Source organism: Lygodium microphyllum, chromosome 3 (genome assembly GCF_053477565.2).
Source record: "Lygodium microphyllum isolate KBCC chromosome 3, Lygodium_microphyllum_v1.1.10, whole genome shotgun sequence".
In the NCBI taxonomy this organism is placed as follows: domain Eukaryota; kingdom Viridiplantae; phylum Streptophyta; class Polypodiopsida; order Schizaeales; family Lygodiaceae; genus Lygodium; species Lygodium microphyllum.
This window is the reverse complement of record NC_141137.1, coordinates 9,993,185-10,006,258: the sequence shown is the minus strand read 5'-3', so window position 1 is coordinate 10,006,258 and position 13,074 is coordinate 9,993,185.

Below are 13,074 nucleotides of genomic sequence, written 5' to 3'. Positions count from 1 at the left end.
CAGAATTCACAGCAGCAGTCACAAGATATTAGGACCTGGAGTGTCCTCTAGCAGTGGTTCACATTCTTCGCCATGGATAGGCAGATTGAGATTAAGAGAATCTTCTCAAAGCAATGCAGATAGTGGTATGCAGGTATCACGAAAAGGAAAAGAGAAGGTAGATGAGCCCATGTTTGATGTGAATGCAGGTCACTCTTATGTGAATGGTGAATCCAGTGGCTCAGAACAGAGCATTGATGATGAGTTGGGTATTCCTTCTATTGTTACACCTAGAGTAAGGAAGACCAGGAATGTTTTGAGAGCACCTGGGAGTGAATCTACTTTGCCCAAGTCTACAGGAACCAGAACCCACTTCTTTTGAGCAAGCCATGGGAAAAAAAAATGGGAGAAAGCCATGGATGAAGAAATGGATGCTTTGGAAGCAAATGCTACATGGGAATTGGTACCTTTACCTAAAGATAAGAATGCAATTGGTTGTAAGTGGGTTTATAAGGTGAAGCACAATGCAGATGGCTCTATGAACAGATACAAGGCAAGATTATTAGTCAAGGGATATGCACAAACATATGGCATTGATTATGAAGAAACATTCAGTCCGGTTGCAAGGATGGCAACCGTAAGAGCAATCATTGCTATGGATGCATCAAAGGGATGGTCTTTATATCAAATGGATGTAAAGAATGCCTTCTTGCATGGTGATTTGCAAGAAGAGGTCTATATGGAGCAGCCACCAGGTGATGTGCATGCTGTTCATCCTGAGTTTGTTTGCAGGTTGAAGAAAGCCTTGTATGACTTGAAGCAAGCACCTAGAACATGGTCTGACAAGATAGGACAATATCTTGTCACTATTGGCTTTCAGATTTCCAAGACAGATTTCTCACTTTATGTGAGAAAAACTGAGAAAGGTATTATGCTGCTTGTCATTTATGTTGATGATTTGATTATCATAGGTGATAGTGATGAAGATATCCTTCATGTGAAAATGCTATTGAAGCAGAAGTTTGAGATGAAGGATTTGGAAGAGCTGCGCTATTTCTTGGGCATTGAGGTGATTAGATCACCAAGTGGGATACGGCTCTTGCAGAGGCAGTATGGATTGGACATGCTGTTCAAATATGGGATGACAGGCTGTAAGCCTATTTCAGTTCCTTTGGAGCAGAATGTGAAGCTGAGCGCAGATGCAGGTGAGCTTCTGGAAGACCCTACTATGTACAGACGTATAGTAGGAAGTTTGATTTATATGACTATTACCAGGCCAGATTTGAGCTATGTTGTTGGATTGGTAAGTTAGTTTATGCAGGCTCCAAGGAAACCACATTTGGATGCGGCTAGACGCATACTCAGGTATGTGAAGTCCACATTGCAGTATGGACTACTTTATGAGACTGGGGTTCAGATACAGTTGCATGGATACACTGATGCTGATTGGGCTGGTAGTATTTCTGATAGACGATCTACCAGTGGATATGTGTTCTCTTTTGGGAGTGCTGCAGTCACTTGGAGCAGTAAGAAACAGCCTACAGTTGCCTTGTCGAGCACAGAGGCTGAGTACAGGGGTGCAGCAATGGCTGCATGTGAGGTAGCTTGGTTGTATAAGCTACTTTATGATATGCATCAGCCTACAGATGGGCCAGTTGTCATTTATTGTGACAACATGAGCAGTATACACTTGGCAAATAACCCAGTCTATCATGCTAGAACAAAGCACATTGAGGTGCATTATCACTATGTGCGGGAGAGGGTTTTACTAGGTCTTATTGATCTAGTTTATGTCAGCACAGAGGATCAGGTAGCTGACATATTCACGAAGGCATTGGGCGCAGAGAAGCTGCGCAAGTTCAGAGACCTGCTTGGTGTGCAGGAATTGGGATTGAGCTCGAGGGGGAGTGTTGAGATATCGAGCTCCACTCATGATATGCCAGGGTGACTGTTGTGCATTTATGTCACCGACTTGTTAGCTATAGATGCGATTGGTACACCGCCCATGAATAATAGCTAGATGATAGCTATCCTTATCTACTCTAGTTCGTGGCTCAGTTAGTATGCCACCTTAGTTAATTGAGTTTGGTTTGAGACCTATATATAGGGTTCTTCTATTTCTATGTACGAGAATTCTTTTTGGCTTGCACAACTAAGAAGAGGAAACTGTTTTTAGCCTCCACCTTTGTGTGTATTCTCCCATTGTGCAAGTGAGAAAGCTACAAGTGAGACTCCTTCCTTCTCTCCCACAATCTTGACAACACTCATCTATCCACATACACAATTTGTGCTTTTTGTTTGTATTGTGTTAGCAACTAGTAAAAATTCTCTAGGGTTAATCTCTAGATAATTAAGGTTTGACCTTGATGTTGACATGGTCACTTTCTCTTCTTTTGCAAACTAAGTTTTGGATGATGCTAGTGAGGTCATGTAGAGTAGTAGGTGCCCTTATTGAAGACATATTTGTTTGCTTCTAGGATTTACTCATAGATTAGTGCATTGGTCACTTAGGGTTGGTTGGCTAGGTAGCCTTCATCGGTTGGCAAGATGCATTTGATACTCACATTTTTTTTGTATGTCTCTCTCTTGGATTATTTCAACAATCCACTTTGCTCTTTGTGGTTTTCCTAACCTCACAATAGGATAGTTTGTAGGGCCTATTGTATAATTTTGCGGTCTTGTTTTGCTTACTTCGTCTTTCTCGATTGATCCTAGTTTCCCTTGTTCATTTTTATTTTGTTATGCATTTCTTTTTAACATCAAGAAATTCTTTCTAATTACTATTAATGCTAGTCCACATTGCATAACCACACTTTTAGTTTCTCTCAAACAATGTGAGTGCACACAAAGCACTTTTGTAACAATAGAGTACTCACACTTTTCGATCCATTTTTGTGCAATTCACATATGAACATCAAAACTTAGACATAAGTAAATTTAACTTAGGAAATTAGTACCAATATGCAATGACTTTAAGCACTTGAATTTTCTCTTCACTCAAAGTTTCAACCCCTCTAATGTGTGTCAGTTCCACACATTAAGTGATTGTTGCAAGTTCATTTTTACCTCCAAACTCTCTTTCTTACATATGGTCCATCAATCCTTGCCAAGACTGGTTAGGTCATGTCACACCTATTTTAGCTTGCCAAGCATTCCTTAGTCTATTCCTTCTCATCATACAATGGTAGCTTCCTAATAGAATTCTAAGAACCCTTTGAAATATGTAGGTATCTCCCTTACCAATGCACTTTTCCTTATCATGTATCCCTCAGCTATGTCCATGCCTTACGTCTACCCTTCAACATGACTACTTTCTCCCACTATGTTGGTGTGCAACCAAGTGGGTGCATCACTAGCAATAGCTAGGCCAATACTATGTAAGGTAGTAGTGCTTTAGGCATCATTATTTGGCAAGTTTTGGATAATTGGAGTGAGCAGTTAATTAAAGTGAGTAAAACTCACTTGAGTTTTACTTTGAAAGGATTAGAGAAATTTACTGAGCTAAGCAAGTTCCCTATGGGTGCAATTTGTTGGGTTTTGTGCATGGTTTGAGTTTAACCTTACTGCTTGTGGTCACTTGATTATCTTTTCACCTGATTGGTAGGTGGTGTCAATCAGTCAGTTTATGCGAAAGACCATCGAGATAGACCCATTATTTTCCGATAAACACCATCAAGCTGAGATCTAAAAACAAGAAAGACGGGCTGAAATCCTTAGGAGGTATTCCCCTCAATATAGCAGCTTGATAACCCTACGAGAGAGAGGACTTAGTGACCCTAGTGCCACATACATTCCATTAGAAGAAGGAGGAAGCTCTATTGCTCCCGTTCTCCTAGTAAGTCAACCCACTTCAACTGGGGTTTCAATCACATCATTATAAACTCGTATAGTAAATCCATTTGTCGTTATGGTGCAACCTATTGCAATTCTTGTAGGAATGTTGGATTTACCAGCTTTAGGTTGTGGAATTTAGGATGAAGGAAATCTAATGATGTTCTTTAACATGATCCTAAAAGGGAGGGCTGCAATGTGGTATCATGGCTTAAAATCCGGTACCATAATCACAATCGATTTATTCTTTGCAGCCTTTTGAGATTTTTCCCCTGAGAGAGGTAGACATATTGGCTACATGTGCTAAATGTGACACATCAACAACCCCATAAAAATGCCTGATTATATGCTAAGAAGATGAAAGAGATATTTTGTAAATTGCAAGCCTCTATACCTATCCCACCTGTTGTCCAATTATAATATTTCTTGCATGGATTGAACTTTAAAATCCAAGTGCAGTTGAGTAGTGTCCCTCTAGTGAATATAGATACTCCTATAACCCGAGCAACAGAGGAAGTAGAGTCCCACTTATGAGTGGCCTAGACATTGAGGGGAAATCTAAATTTGAGCCTTAGTCCTCAAAATAATTTGGGATTGAATAGTGGAAATCAAGGTGTGATCAATACCCATGTGACCAACCCTAATGGTAGAGGAAGCATGATATAGAATGTGCCTTTGTTGCTAGCTCCTTCAAATGTCGTTAACCCAATAGCTAGCCAAAGAGCTCCCTTTGAAAATGGAGCCCCAAAAGAGACACCAAGAAAAATGGGGTTTCTACTATAAGAAAATCTATATTGTATCATCAATAACCATCTTTTTCATATTTGATATGATCTAAACAAAGAAAAGAAGACTAGGAACAAGAAATCTTCACGCACCTTCATAAAAACAATTCTCCCATGGCTTTAACTTTAACAAAATCCATCATGCTCGTCATATTCTTCATAGAATTCTTTGATAGACCACAAAAACACAAGAGAATAATCCATTTTGAATGGAAAACTATCATATAGTATTCTTCTTCAGAGGTTCCATAGCTTTCTCTCACAATCTCTCATATGTAGATACATTGTCTTGCATAGAATCTCTCTCTCTCTCTCTCTCTCTCTCTCTCTCTCTCTCTCTCTCTCTCTCTCTCTCTCTCTCTCTCTCTCAATAATAAATCATATCCTCACTAAAATACTCGATAATCACTCACTATAACCCTACTTTGGTCATAAATACCCCTCCCAAGAGGTGTGTCTGATATGAAAGTGTTAGCTATATATAGTCTGTCTATATATAGTGCCCCAGGTCCCGTCTATATATTCCTATCATGTGTGCTCAGTTGACACACTTCTGGGGTTCCACTTCTGGTGTCTCATATCTCTCTTCTCTCCTCTCTTCCTTTCGTCTCTCATATTCCTCGAGTTTCCAACATGATATTAGAGTGAGGTTCTAAACATCACAAATATAAGTTTTCTTTATTGTTTAAATTCTTTGCTCATTAGCAGACCTCTGTTTCATGACATTTTGTCAATTTCGTTGATGGGTCATGCCACTTTCGATCATGCTAAATTTTTTTTCAAGCTGAGGTAATAATTTTTCATCTTTTTGCAAGATTATCATAGTAGCAAAATTATTTATTTACGTGAAAAGAAGCCACATGAAAAATTTATTATGGAAAAAGAAGCCACATGAAAAATATGAAATATAAGCTATGAAACTTACGAAACAATGACATGACAAAGAAACCATAACATAAGACATGGCATTGCTATTGTTGGTTCTTTTCATAATGTCGATGCTATTGATACTGAAGCTAATTAACAATAACCTGGATATAATAACATTATCGCCTGACAAGGAGTATCCTTTCGAATCTAGGTAGTTTATACGTAGAAAGACAAAACCATAATTATAATCACTTTGGTGATGCGTTGATGTAAAGCTTTGGATAAAGCTTTTGAGAATAAAGATTTTGAATAATAAGAAGACGAAAAAGATGGACGATCTGTTAGCGCCACAAAAGTGAAAGAGATTAGCTAAAGTAGATGAAGAGTTTGTTGTTGTCATGAAAGCTGACAACATACGAAGGCCAAAACGTTGCTTCCCTACGTTACTGCTACAAAAGCATGATAGATATAAATAACGCTCCATATAAAGCTAAGCTTTAGAAATAAAGCAACTAATAAAAGCACTATCGTGCTGTGCAAGAAGCTTCCTCTCTCTCTCTCTCTCTCTACGTTTCAACATCAACATTGTCTTGTGTATAATAGCAGGTCAGTGTTTCAATATCAACATCATCTCGCTTATCAATAACAGAACAGGGCAGCATTGCAACATCAACATTGTCTTGCTTATCAATGTCAGTATTGAGGAATAGGAATAGTATGTTCTAGAGAATCAGAAGATGGCAGTAGGCTTCGCATTGTATCCAAGAATAGCGTGAATGCTTTTTCATGAAATGTTAATTGGAGAGGAAAGACGGGAAACCCGTACTCTAAGAGAAAAGAATGGGCAAGCCGTTGAGTAATAGTGGGATGAAAGCGCTATATTTGGACGATGGGAGGAATTCAGCGTGACACCCAGCGTGATGAACATGCTTATGTTCACTACTTGGACGTCTCTTACTGCAAGCTATGCTGCTTTGGCAACAAATGGCCGCAACGGATGTTTGTCATGACATGTGCATGACTGCAATACATGGTAGCATGTGCATAACTGCAACAGCCTGTGTTATATATTTAGGAGTGATAAAGCTCTTTTGATGCCTCTGAATAGGCTGTTGTAATTCAGGAGTGATGTAGCTCCTTCTCCGTTGATGTTGTAATTCACGAGTGATGTAGCTCCTTTGATGCCTATGAATAGGCTCTTGTAAGTTCAACTTTGTAATTTTATATTTTGAATATTAATATAATGGTAGGCCTATATAGAGCTGTGGGTTTTTCTCTTGAGCCCCCAAGGGTTTTTTCATCCATATAGTAAGGGACCTTTATTTGAGCGGGGGTGTTAGCTATATATAATCTGTCTATATATAGCGCCCCAGGTCCCCTCTATGTATTCCTATCATGTGTGCTCAGTTGACACACTTCTGGGGTTCCACTTCTGGTGTCTCATATCTCTCTTCTCTCCTCTCTTCCTTTTGTATCTCGTCTTCCTTGTAGTTTCCAACAAAAAGGTCACCAAAGCCACTACAGTGACTCTTTATAGGTCACTACTGTCACTTCACTTGAGTCTTCACTTGAGTCTTCAACAGCTATTTCTTCCACTTGCTTGACCTATTTTGAACTTTTATTCACCTCTTTCTGAGGCTAGAAAACTTTCCCAAAGTCACATATACATTACAAAGGCATACAAAACAGAACAGAACACGAACAGAAGCTCTACAGAAGCTCAACATAGGGTTACAAAAGGTCAACAAAAGGCATCCAACTCAAGTAAAGCCAATCAAAATGATAAAAAACCATTCAGTGAGCTTTTAAAAAACTTAAAACTTCATCAATCATTACTCCATCCTTCCATATACGAAAGAAAAATAGAAGTAAAACAGAAGCTATCAAAACTAAACACAGAACCTCAACAAAACCTAACAGAACATCATAAAGCCTCATATCTCTACTAAAAAACATCATGAGGTTATCAAAACCATTCCATCTTATCAAAAACACTCTCAAACCACTTTCAAACCAATCAATCACCATGTAAAACCAACCATTCAGCCCACAAAACAAAAAAAATCAATCGAAAAATAGGTTATTTAAGCATTCAATAGTAAACCAAGGGTCAGTACAGCTAGCACCCCCCTTGCAAGTTGTGCAATTTGGGGGGGCATAACTCCCACTACAAGGATATGAGGTTATAGCAACGGGCGTTAGTGACGACAAATAGCGGCGTCGCTATTAGTGTCGCATTTGCGTTGCTATTTGCGACGCTAATAGTGACGCAAATAACGACGGTACCCAGAGCAAAAAAACATGGGCTAAAACTCGAGCGCATCATTTTTCGCGCATTCATGAAAGAGAGAGTGAGAGGGAGAGCGACCATCTTGCTTAGAGGGAGAGAAAGAGAGAAAAAAGGCTTCTTATCGCCATCGCCATCACCACCACCGCCATTCGCGAAGAAGAGAAGGAGGTGTACGGAGGGCGAAGAGGAGCCATCGTCATGAACAGGAGCCACCAAACCCTTCTTTGAGTCTTTACGGTGAGTGCATTGTCCATTCTTGCTTTGCTTTTGTGTTTTCTCTCTCTCTTTTACTTGTTTTTAGTATAATTCATGTATATTGAGAGAGGGAGAGGAAATGAGAGAGAAAGAGAGGGAGAGGGAGAGGGAGGAAATGGGAGAGGGAGAGAGTGAGAAAGAGAGGGAGAGGGAGAGGGGGGGAAAGAAAATGAGGGAGGGAGAGGGATTTTTCTCTCTCTTTTACTTGTTTTTGGTATAATCCATGTGTATTGAGAGAGGGAGGGAGAGAGAGAGAAAGAGAGGGAGAGGGAGAGAAAATGAGAGAGGGAGAGGGAGTTTTCTCTCTCTCTTTTACTTGTTTTTGGTATAATTCGTGTGTATTGAGAGAGGGAGAGAAAATGAGAGAGAGAGAGAGAGAGAGGGAGAGGGAGGGAGAGGAAATGAGGTATAATTCATGTGTATTGAGACAAGAAGAGGAAATGAGAGAGAAAGAGAGAGAGAGGGAGAGGGAATGAGGGAGGGAGAGGGAGGGAGAGAGAAAGAGAGGGGGAGGGAGAGGGGGAGGGAGAGAAAATGAGAGAGGGAGAGGGAGTTTTCTCTCTCTCTTTTACTTGTTTTTGGTATAATTCTTTTGTATTGAGAGAGGGAGAGGAACTGAGAGAGAAAGAAAGGGAGAGGGAGAGGGAGGGAGAGGAAATGAGAGAGGGAGAAAATGGGAGAGGGAGGAAATGGGAAAGGAAGAGGGAGGGAGAGGGAGAGGGAGGGAGAGAGAAAGAGAGGGGGAGGGAGAGGAGGAGGGAGACATTAAATATAATAGGAAAATGAGAGAGGGAGAGGGAGAGGGAGGGAGACATTAAACATAATAGGGAAATGAGAGAGGGAGAGGAGAGAGAAAAAGAGAGAAAAAACATTAAACATAATAGGGGAAGAGAGAAAGAGAGGGAGAGGGTGAGGGAGGAAGAAGAAATGTAATATATCAAATACTGAAAATTCACCTCCTATTAAGGTTAAAGGGGATTTTTTTTTCCTTTTATCCTCCCATCGGCGACGCTCGAGCTGGAAGGGGAGAAGGGAATAGAAGGGCCAGCAAGCTCCTCGCTGGAGCTTGCTCGGCCTGACGGCCACGCACACTGACACAAAGGAGAGGGAGGATCCCCCTCCCCTCCTATTTAAACCAAGCATCGTGAGGTGAGTGGGGCGGCCATTCTGAAATACCGCGGGCTGAAGAGAGGGATTAAAAGGACAACACTGCCGCCATAACACCGTGTAGTGCCACTGCCGTGAGAAGGAGGAAGGAGCAATAGCCACCATGCCGCATGCTGAGTGTGAGAAGGGAAGGCCTTGAGAGAGGGGAGGATGACCGGGAGCTGCTGCAGAGCGTGAATTGGCCGCCGCCATGGAGACGCCCCGCCACTGAGGACCTACGCCAGGCCGACTGCTGACTGCACTCTCCCCCTTGGAAACGTAGAAGCTTCCAGAAGCTTCTAGAAGGGAGCTTCATAAGCCCCCTTTTCCCCCTTAAGCCCTTTTCCCTTGGAACCCACCCCCCCTCGAGTTTTAAAATCCCCTTAAGGCCCTTTCTTATGGGCTTTGAAACCCTTTCCTTCCCCCCCCGTGCTTAAAACCCTCACAAGCCCCTTTACCCCCTTTCCCATGGGTGTTGGAACCCCGTGTTTAACCCTTAAGCCCCTTTCTTTTGGGCTTATTACCCCCGTGATTTAAACCTTTAAGGCCCTTCCTATGGGCTTTGAACCCTCTCCCCCCCCCCCCCCCCGGGCCCCCCCCTCCCCCTGTGCTTTTAAAGTTCACTTAGCCCCCTTTCCTTAAGCCCCCTTTTTCATGTTTTATAAACCCTTAGGCCCCTTTTTCATGGATATTGAAACCCCCTCGTATTTAAAGTTCATAAGCCCCCTTTCTTTTGGGTTTATCACCCTTTCCCCCCCCCCTCGTATTTAAACCCTTTCCTTGGCCTATGCAAAATACCCTTGGGCTTTGTTTGCCCCCACTCGCTAAAGGAAAGAGAGTGTTGGGGATCTTTTAACACCTCCCTTTCCCACACAAAAACCCTCGTAAGGGATTCCACCCCTTTTCATTCCTCGTTTGAACGAGTCATTACAAGACCATTAAGCCTTCCCCATGGCTTAATGAGTCTTAGTCGTGAAAGATTCTGAAACACCCCTTTCGAGTTCCTGACTTCAAGGAGGGAGCCTTCCAAAAACTACTTTCGACAGACGGTGCAAGGGAGCAACGGTGGAATTCCAAAGAGAAGTTGTAAAGCTACTTCCACGTCCGAAAGACTGAAATTGCGATGCCTCCTAAGAAAGTCCAAGGCGCAGCCGCGGGAGGGTCGTCTCCCAGCATCCATGTGGATATCTCACCCCAAACCCAGGTTTTCCTTCCTAATTTTTATTTGATATTGTTGTAATTCAATCATGCAAGGCTAATTGTTAGAAATAGGATATATATATATACATTTTTTGTCCTAGATGCTCACGACAAAGGAACTTAGTCATTAATACTTTTAATGAAACATGAAAAATAAAGAAATTATAAAAGCATTTCTAGCAAATAGCTTATGCATTGAAATGAATTATAAGACTAGATTATTATCCATTAAAATAGTATACTTCGGTTAAGCCTAGAAGTATAAACTGTATTAGCCATATATATTTTGTATAGCATCCCTGATCCCCTCTATATATTCCAACTATGTGTGCTCACTTGATGCACTCTGGGGTTCCACTTTCGGTGTCTCGTGTCTCTCTTCCTCCGTTCCTCGTCTCCCTCGCGCATTGTTCAACATGGTATCAGAGCGAGGTTTCACAATTACGCAAAGTTAAGTTTTTCTTGTTTGTTCATTCTTAGATCTTACTTTCATGTATATGGTTTCATATTTATGTTGCTCATATATATTGCTTTTATATCATATATATGTTAATAAATCTTTATGGCTATACTTTGTTGCCTCTTTATCACAAGATGGCAGGGTATTGATAGTCTGACGGGGGGTCATCAGGGATCGCACAAAACACCTAACAGTGGGGGCAGGAGGATGTGTTGAGTGAACATCTGCACATGCCTGAAGTAGAGTATGCCGAGGAAGAGGATGATGAAGAGGAGCCAGAATCTATGGATGGTCTCTGTCAACGAGATGCGGAGGAAGCCCGCCATGCCATGCCTCTGGTGCTTGGGTGTGGCCGTGGCTGCCAACTTGGAAGAGATATAGCCAGATGCACAAGTAGACTAATGTTGCAGAAGCTCTGGATATGGCGTCTGCTCCTGATCCCTGATGAGGCTACTGCACCTGTGTGATCAGGAGGGTGGGTGGCATGGCCCTTCGGTTTGGTGAGTAAAGGAATCGTGCAGCCACAGTTACACAGAAGAGTCTGGTAAGTTGCGATCATCATGACATTTGGGGAGGTCTGCTATCATCGTAGACCCAACCACACCCAGGAGCTCATGAGAGCTCACCATGACATTTGGGGAGGTCTGTTGTCATCGTAGACCCAACCGCACCCACGAGCTCATGAGAGCTCACCATACTAAACAAGGCTTGTCGATATTGAGATTTGGATGGAATTGAGAGAGAGAGAGAGATATATAGAGAGAGAGAAGGGTTTCCATAGCAGACAAACGACTGAGAGAGAGAGAGAGAGCACCCCATACAGAGAGAGTGAGATAAAGAAAAGAGGACTCGAGAGTCGACACACAAGCCGTCCTCTCCCCTTTCTCTCTTCTCTCTCTTTCTCTTTCTTTTCTTCGCTTTCTGCTCTCCTATTTTCACGCGACTGAAATAGCACCCCTTTGTTTTAATAGCAAAGGTTGTCACACGAAAAACATTGGATTAGTTTTCCTTTCTTTTGTCCTTAAAATACTTTGTATCATGACATACTTTACGTTGGTTGCCCCAAGTAGCACTGATTGTGTGATTATCATGACAATTTTCAACAAAAAGCTTTACTAAAATTGGATTTTCAAAAGGCTACAATCTATTATTATTTTGAGTCTTATCATGATCGTAGAAGAATTACATTTTGTGGATGCTTTAACTCTCGACTTGTGTTTATCAAAGCTTCAAAGCTTTGGAAAGTCTTGTCCGTTTAATTGATGAGATTTGGTGTTTGAAATTTATAAATCTGCACGACAGTTTGTCTTAGCTATGATTATGAAATTTTGTGCAAGTTTTGATGAAACATATATCTATGTTTCACAAATTTTTGAGCTTCTCATTGTTTGTCTTGATATATTCTTGTCTCTATGGTGGATATATAACCAACTAAGGAAATATTGATCTAGCTAACATTTTTGTCTTTGATTGTCAGTATTTTGTTCATCATTTGATTATTCTAAATGTTTCTTTCTTCCAACTGATTTTTGGCTCTTCATGCTAAGTTTCATATCATTTCATCTATATTACAGCTAATGCGTTGAAATTATTCCACGCTTTGTTTATAAGAAATGTTTCGAGCTGATGTAATGATATTTCATTTCATTCTTATTCCAGCTGTTGAAATGTTCCAGCTGATATTTCATTATTATTCCAGCTGTTGAGTTGTTCCAGCTGATGTTTCATTCCTTATTATTCCAACTGCTGAGTTGTTCCAGCTGATGTTTCGTTCTTTATTGTAGCTAGTTGTTGAGTTGTTCCAAACCATGTTTCGTTCTTTATTCTTCTTTATTCTAGCTCTTGAGTTGTTCCAGCTAATGCTTCATTCTTTTCGTTTTCTATTCTAATGTTTGTCTATTCTAGTTTATGATATACGAGCTGATGTTTCATTGTTTCCAGCTATTGTTCATCTATTCCAGCTGATGTTTCATTGTTCCCAGTTATGTTTTGTTCTTTCCTGCTGATGTTTCATTATTTCGAGCTGTTGTTTGTCTATTTTCAGCTAATTCGTCTGTTCAAGCTTATGTTTATTCTACTTGATATTTTATCTATTCTAGCTAAGGAGCTGATGTTGCAGCTAATGTTTTCGTCTTGATAATGCTCATCTTGTCCATTCTTCTTTCCATTTGCTGGTGGTATGCCAGCTGCTATTTCGTATATTCTAGCTGATCAGCTGATGAAATTTTTATCGTATATTCTAGCTGCTGAGTTGATTT